We start from the raw sequence: 7,418 nt of genomic DNA on the forward strand, positions 1-7,418 counted from the left end.
TTTAACGGCTGAATAATACTCCATTGTGTATATGTACCACAGCTTTCTTATCCATTCATCTGCTGATGGACATCTAGGTTGTTTCCATGTCCTGGCTATTATAAACAGTGCTGCGATGAACATTGGGGTACATGTGTCTCTTTCAATTCTGGTTTCCTCGGTGTGTATGCCCAGCAGTGGGATTGCTGGGTCATAAGGTAGTTCTATTTGCAATTTTTTAAGGAATCTCCACACTGTTCTCCATAGTGGCTGTACTAGTTTGCATTCCCACCAACAGTGTAGGAGGGTTCCCTTTTCTCCACACTCTCTCCAGCATTTATTGCTTGCAGATTTTTGGATCGCAGCCATTCTGACTGGTGTGAAGTGGTACCTCATTGTGGTTTTGATTTGCATTTCTCTAATAATGAGTGATGTTGAGCATCTTTTCATGTGTTTGTTAGCCATCCGTATGTCTTCTTTGGAGAAATGTCTATTTAGTTCTTTGGCCCATTTTTTGATTGGGTCGTTTATTTTTCTGGAATTGAGTTGCATAAGTTGCTTGTATATTTTTGAGATTAGTTGTTTGTCAGTTGCTTCATTTGCTATTATTTTCTCCCATTCAGAAGGGTGTCTTTTCACCTTGCTTATATTTTCCTTTGTTGTGCAGAAGCTTTTAATTTTAATTAGATCCCATTTGTTTATTTTTGCTTTTATTTCCAGCATTCTGGGAGGTGGATCATAGAGGATCCTGCTGTGATTTATGTCTGAGAGTGTTTTGCCTATGTTCTCCTCTAGGAGTTTTATAGTTTCTGGTCTTACATTTAGATCTTTAATCCATTTTGAGTTTATTTTTGTGTGCGGTGTTAGAAAGTGATCTAGTTTCATTCTTTTACAAGTGGTTGACCAGTTTTCCCAGCACCACTTGTTAAAGAGATTGTCTTTACTCCATTGTATATTCTTGCCTCCTTTGTCAAAGATAAGGTGTCCATAGGTGCGTGGCTTTATCTCTGGGCTTTCTATTTTGTTCCACTGATCTATATGTCTGTCTTTGTGCCAGTACCATACTGTTTTGATGACTGTGGCTTTGTAGTAGAGCCTGAAGTCAGGCAAGTTGATTCCTCCAGTTCCATTCTTCTTTCTCAAGATTGCTTTGGCTATTCGAGGTTTTTTGTATTTCCATACAAATCTTGAAATTATTTGTTCTAGTTCTGTGAAAAATATGGCTGGTAGCTTGACAGGGATTGCATTGAATTTGTAAATTGCTTTGGGTAGTATACTCATTTTCACGATATTGATTCTTCTGATCCATGAACATGGTATATTTCTCCATCTATTAGTGTCCTCTTTGATTTCTTTCATCAGTGTTTTATAGTTTTCTATATATAGGTCTTAAGCATAGATCTTGTCTTAAAATTTCTCCCAGTTGGACTACCCCATATAATGTCTACATATTTTAGGTTTCCTGTGAAGGAGGCCTCAAGCTGAATTTTTAAAGAAGTGAGAACCATGGATGGAATTGCAGGTTGGGAAAATTCCATGGGAGTAGAATATATGAAATGGGAGAAGCAAGTGAAGAGGGGCTTGGAAGGAAGGACATGATAAACATGCCTCCCAGCCCCTTGGAGGGACCTCTGCCAGCGGCAGGATGAACTTGAGACCTAATGGTCTCATAATATTTGGAATGGGTTTCAGGTCATCTTTGAAAGCAGTAGTCCAGTTGTCCATCTTTTGGGATGCTCCTTTAGTGATTCTACTTTACATGATGTATATATGATTTGTTTAAATCTAGGTGGTACCATAGTTAAGTTATAGTCCCACAAAAATTTATTTCATGAGAGAATTATGAGAGTCTTAGTGTTTGCCTTAATTAAATTCTTAGAAAGCTAAATTGTGTTCCTTATAATTAATTAGGAGAGCATAGAAAATTATAAGAATTGAGTCATCTGCAATTCTGTCACCTGAAATAATCGTCTTAAACATTTGGTGTCCTTTTGGGCCATTTTGGAAAGGCAGAACTTAAATTTCCTTTTCTATGTACCAGTCTCCTGATGGTAGCAAACAATGAGGAACACAGCTGACGCTTTCTGTGTATGAACTGAATAAATGCAGAGAAATTGAGCTCAGTGATGTCAGACCATTGACACTTATTTGGTGTCCACTTTGATCTCCACTTAGCTTTCAACTTCTGTGGTTTAAGTTTTGTTTTCACCAGTAATTTAGTCTGTGAAGCTTTGCTTACTTTCCCAGATCAAAGAACAAAAAGAAAATGGTTTCTCAGTTTTGCTCAAGTTGAAGAAATGGCAAGGAACTGTCAATTAGATCTAAGATGCTAGATCCATTGCCCCATCATGGTTTCTATCTCTAGAGCAGTCAGGTGGTGTGTGTGTGTGCAGTCAGCTGTGTGGGTCTGTGTGTGTAAAGGCTCTCCTCCTTACAAAGGAAAGAGCTAATAAAGTCCACCATTACAGTAATCTAAATTTACAAAGCAATTATCATTAGTTTGACATAATTGCCTTCTGCTTAACAACTTAAAATTTTTGGATTTATTTGGGAACTGAAATTTATGATGCAAATATTATGCATGTATTGATAGATCATTTGCATCAGCAATATTGATAGTTTGCTTGAGAACCAGGACAGCTGTTACGTAAATCTGGGTGCCTTCTACTAACCCCAGTGTTCATGGGCAGAGTTTTCCATTCTTTTGCCCCTTTCAGTCCCTCTCCGATGCGTCTTGAAGGAAATCTGCAGTACCGCACGCTGGCTGTTGGCTTGCAAGGACACCCAACATGTTACTGGCTTCTTCTCTTCCAGGGAAGCAATTTATACTCCTCAATTTCTGTCTTCTGTCCCAAATATTATTTCTGGCTCAGGTGTTTCTCAGGCTCAGTACTATTGACATTCTGAGTGGATAACTCTTTTCTGTGTCGGGTTATCCTGTGCAGTTTAGGAGTTTACCAACATTACCAGTCTCTTAACTATATGCCAGTTGCATCCCCAAGTTGTGACGACCAAAAATGTTCCCAGACATCGCCAAATGTCTCTTATGGGAGGATAGTTGCCCCTAGTTGAAATTGATAAGCGATCTTGGCACACATTAGCTTTCTGTACTAACCATCTCAGGTAACATGTATGCATTTGAGCTGGTGATTTCAAGTCCTTAACACTAGACTAGTGTTTCTCATACATGCACACTGGAACCCTGGCTTTACTGAAAGTCAGTAAGGTCCAAGCTGTTCTCCAGGAATTGGGTCTGGAATTAGGCCCAAAGCATTTTTTAACTCCCAAGGAGAGCTGAAAGTGCAGAGAAGGTTGAACATCCTCCTAGAATGTATGACCAAGGGTAGAGAGCAGGTGGCAGGCTATTCAGAAAGCATCCTTAAGCAACTTCACAGATCTAGCTGGTCCTTCCCTGGTGCTTTCATAAAAGGATGTATAATGTCATTTAGAGGTCAACCTTGAGATGTGTATTTACTTTTTTTCCTAGTAACTAGCAAATGTCATCTGGAATATGATTGGCTCAGGTTTTATTAAAATAGGTAATGTGTTTTTCTAGGTAATTTCATTCTTGACAAGCATAAAGAATGTGTTTAAGACAGAACTAAACACATAAAATTTTAAATCAATTATTGCTTTAAATAGAAGGGAGAAACATAGCTTAAATAAAGGAAAATTCAGTAAATTCAATTTATACTGGTATTTGTGTCATGTTTGTGCGTGAGCCTGTTGAATGTTTCATAGATCACAGACGTAAGTTATTAGCAAATTTTTACATAAAACTAGAGAGGATATTTTTCACTGTGAAGTACTCTAAAGAAAAGAATTAGAATTTGGAAAAGAAGACTAAACAAGGACAATGTATCTATCTCCTTATGAACTCATAAGGAGAGTTCATAAGGAGAACTCTTACTTCTTACTTCTTCCTCATGGAAAATGGTATGTGGTTTCCTTTGGAACATACACCATATTCCCCATGTTATTGTAGATGATCAAACCCAGTGGTCTGTCCTTACCTTTAGTCACAAGCATAGTTGCATGCAATAAGCTAGGCTAACAATAAACTAATATGGGATCACCGTCACCCACAAAGAGATGTGAGATGCAGGCTGAGTCAGAATCCTCCCCTAGAATTTTCTGCCTTGGAGGATGAAAGATAACTCTCAGTTTCCTCTTGGAACTTGAGCCAAAATATATATAAGCCTTATGATATCAGCAAACATTCTTACTGGTATATAGGGAATGCCTGTGTGAACTACAGAAAATGAGGCCAGCAGACATGGGATACAAGAGTGAGTAATGGGATCTTTTTAGACATATGTCTGATGACAAGCTGCCCCAAAGAATGTGATCCAATGAAGGAAAACTGCTTCACTGCAGCTTCGCAGATTCCATGTATATAAGTAGTATATCTGAATTTCAATTGTAAGAATTGTCAGTGAAGAACTGTTTTTGTTTCCTGTTTGGTTGCTTCTACCTATATGAAAGAAAAGTAATTCAGACCAAAACCTCCTGAAAATTGTAAAATCACTGCAATTTTCAATATCATACCTCTGTGTTGTGTCTACTTAAGTCCAAGGGAATCAGATATTTTGGATGTCAGCACTAACACAAAGTGAGTAGGACTGTATTTTTTTGTCATACCAGATTTTAAACATTGAGAATCATCATGTCATAGGACATGAATATTTGAACGACTCTTGAAGGTTGTCTTGTACTCTGGAGGAGGTACGCACATGTGCAGAGAAAAGCTGAGGTCAATGGCATGTCACTTCCTTCTAGTTAAAGTACTGAAGTTTGCAATGATCTGATTCATTTCTTAAAGACTAGGAAAGATTCAGAGTTGAAATTTCAACCTCCTGTGACTAGTTGCCAGTTGGTCTCAAGTTCCTTACAAAGGGAGTTCTTGACTGTTTATAAATCAAGTGGAAGTGTATATTCAGTCACAGAGACCCAGAAGAAAAATAATATTCTCTTTACAAACAGAGGCTTTTCTGGTGGCTCAAACAGTAAAGAATCTGCCTGCAATGCTGGAGACCCAGGTTTACTCCCTGGATCAGGAAGATCCCCTGGAGAAGGGAATAGCTACCCACTCCAATATTCTTGCCTGGAAAATCCCATGGACAGAAGAGCCTGGTGGGCTATAGTCCATGGGGTTGCAAAGAGTCAGATGTGACTGAACAACTAACATTTGGAAACAGGAGATCATAGATAGCCATATTGAAGACCGGAGTCTTTGTAATAACACACTCTTGAGAGCTTAAGGTAGTCCGTTGCCATGTCCCTAGCTTGGAACACAGCCCACCTTGAGTTCCTGTTTGAGGTCTCCAGCTTCAGATGGACAGTTTTCCTTCTGGGGTGCCCAGTACCCTGACTAGTGTGGTATATCCAAAAAATTTTGCTGCTTTCTTAGTAACAGACCAGGTTCCTTCTTATCTTTGTTTGCACTTAGGTTTCATGTAATCTCTCAGTAACAGAAATCCCATCTTCTTTTGTATATATTACATAGCTGAATCAGTTTCTAAATATAAGCTCTGATCACTTTTGCTTATTAATTTGTGGAATTATATGTCCTAATCCTGCTAACAATTAGAAAAAAATTTGCATGAAAGAAAAAGTTTTAAATGTATCCAAACTCAGATAATTTGTCTTAAGGAATAAGGTAAAATGAAGAGACTCAGTACTGTTGGCTTAAAATCTTCTGAGTCTCAATAATTCTTGTGCTCAAATCAAATGAATGGTTTATATTAGGAAGGCGAAGGTTTACAGTGGGTAGTGAAGCTTGTCAAAAGTCTTGAAGATGTGGGAAAAACGGTAAAGTGGGGCTTACTGATGTAAAGTTTTTGCATTAATAGCAGTTTCAAATGTCACTGAAACAAATGATTTGTATGAGCAGGATAAAACCATCTCGGGTGCCTCATTAAGACCAGCGCAGCACCTCCTCAGCTGAACTAAAAACCATTTTACCACCTATTTTATAGGTTCATTTAAATGATTTTCAACCTTTCAGGGAAATTGTTTTGCTTTAGAAAATGAGAAAGTCTGAAAACATTTCAACGAATCACTGGCAATCTTGGTTCAAAGTATCAGATACATTTTTTATAAATAAAACATGTCCATAGGCAATTTGTATATGCAACTATATATATAAATATATGTGTGCTATATTTGCATATACATATATGTAAGTTTAATTCACTTTAAGGTGAAATTAAGGAAAAATAATAAAATATTACTTATGTAGAAGTGTCCTTCAGTTAGTGTTGTTTCAAACATAATGAAATATCTTCTTCAAGGCTTAAAGACACCCATATTATTCAAATAGAATAATTGTTTCTCCCCCAACCAAAATGATTCATATAATAGAAATTTCATTCATATTAGTCCCCTGTTTGTCCCATTTTCCTGAGTCAGTGGGACATCCAAAAGGAGAAAGTGCAAAATCACTGCCTCCAACCCCCTCCCAAGACATAGATGTTCTCATGATAGAGACATGATACAAAGGCCAGAAGAGAGAATCATCAGAACCCTGAACAGGCAGGATGGGGAAGAAACCGGTTTGAAATCACTCCTTCTCTTGCACAAGTGTGTTGCTCCTTGGGAGTTACTGAAACTGGGACCAAAGTATGTTTTCCTTTACTCTGTGCCTGGCTGAGTACACCTTGGGGCCATCCAGTGACTGAAAAAATAAGGCTGATTGATGCTGTCATCACCTGACTTTAAGATCTCAGCACATAACCAGTCATCTATATTGGAGATTTTGATCTCGAATGGCTTGTTTCTTTTATTTAAAAAACACCTGTATTCCCTATAGTGCTAGGAAAGTTTATAGATAAAATCTCAAATTATTTAGCCACATATCAATAACCTCAGATAGGCAGATGACACCACCCTTATGGCAGAAAGTGAAGAGGAACTAAAAAGCCTCTTGATGAAAGAGAAAGAGGAGAGCGAAAAGTTGACCTAAAACTCAACATTCAGAAAACGAAGATCACGGCATCTGGTCTCATCACTTCATGGGAAATAGATGGGGAAATAGTGGAAACAGTGTCAGTCTTTATTTTTTTTGAGCTCCAAAATCACTGCAGATGGTGACTGCAGCCATGAAATTAAAAGACGCTTACTCCTTGGAAGGAAAGTTATGACCAACCTAGATAGCATATTGAAAAGCAGAGATATTACTTTGCCAACAAAGGTCCCTCTAGTCAAGGCTATGGTTTTTCCACTGGTCATGTATGGATGTGAAAATTGTACTGTGAAGAAAGCTGAGCACCGAAGAATTGATGCTTTTGAACTGTGGTGTTGGAGAAGACTCTTGAGAGTCCCTTGGACTGCAAGGAGATCCAACCAGTCCATTCTGAAGAAGATCAGTCCTGGGATTTCTTTGGAAGGACTGATGCTGAAGCTGAAACTCCAAGTGACAGGCTACATGTTGCATGGTA

This window comes from Ovis aries, chromosome 23, assembly GCF_016772045.2.
Source record: "Ovis aries strain OAR_USU_Benz2616 breed Rambouillet chromosome 23, ARS-UI_Ramb_v3.0, whole genome shotgun sequence".
NCBI lineage: Eukaryota > Metazoa > Chordata > Mammalia > Artiodactyla > Bovidae > Ovis > Ovis aries.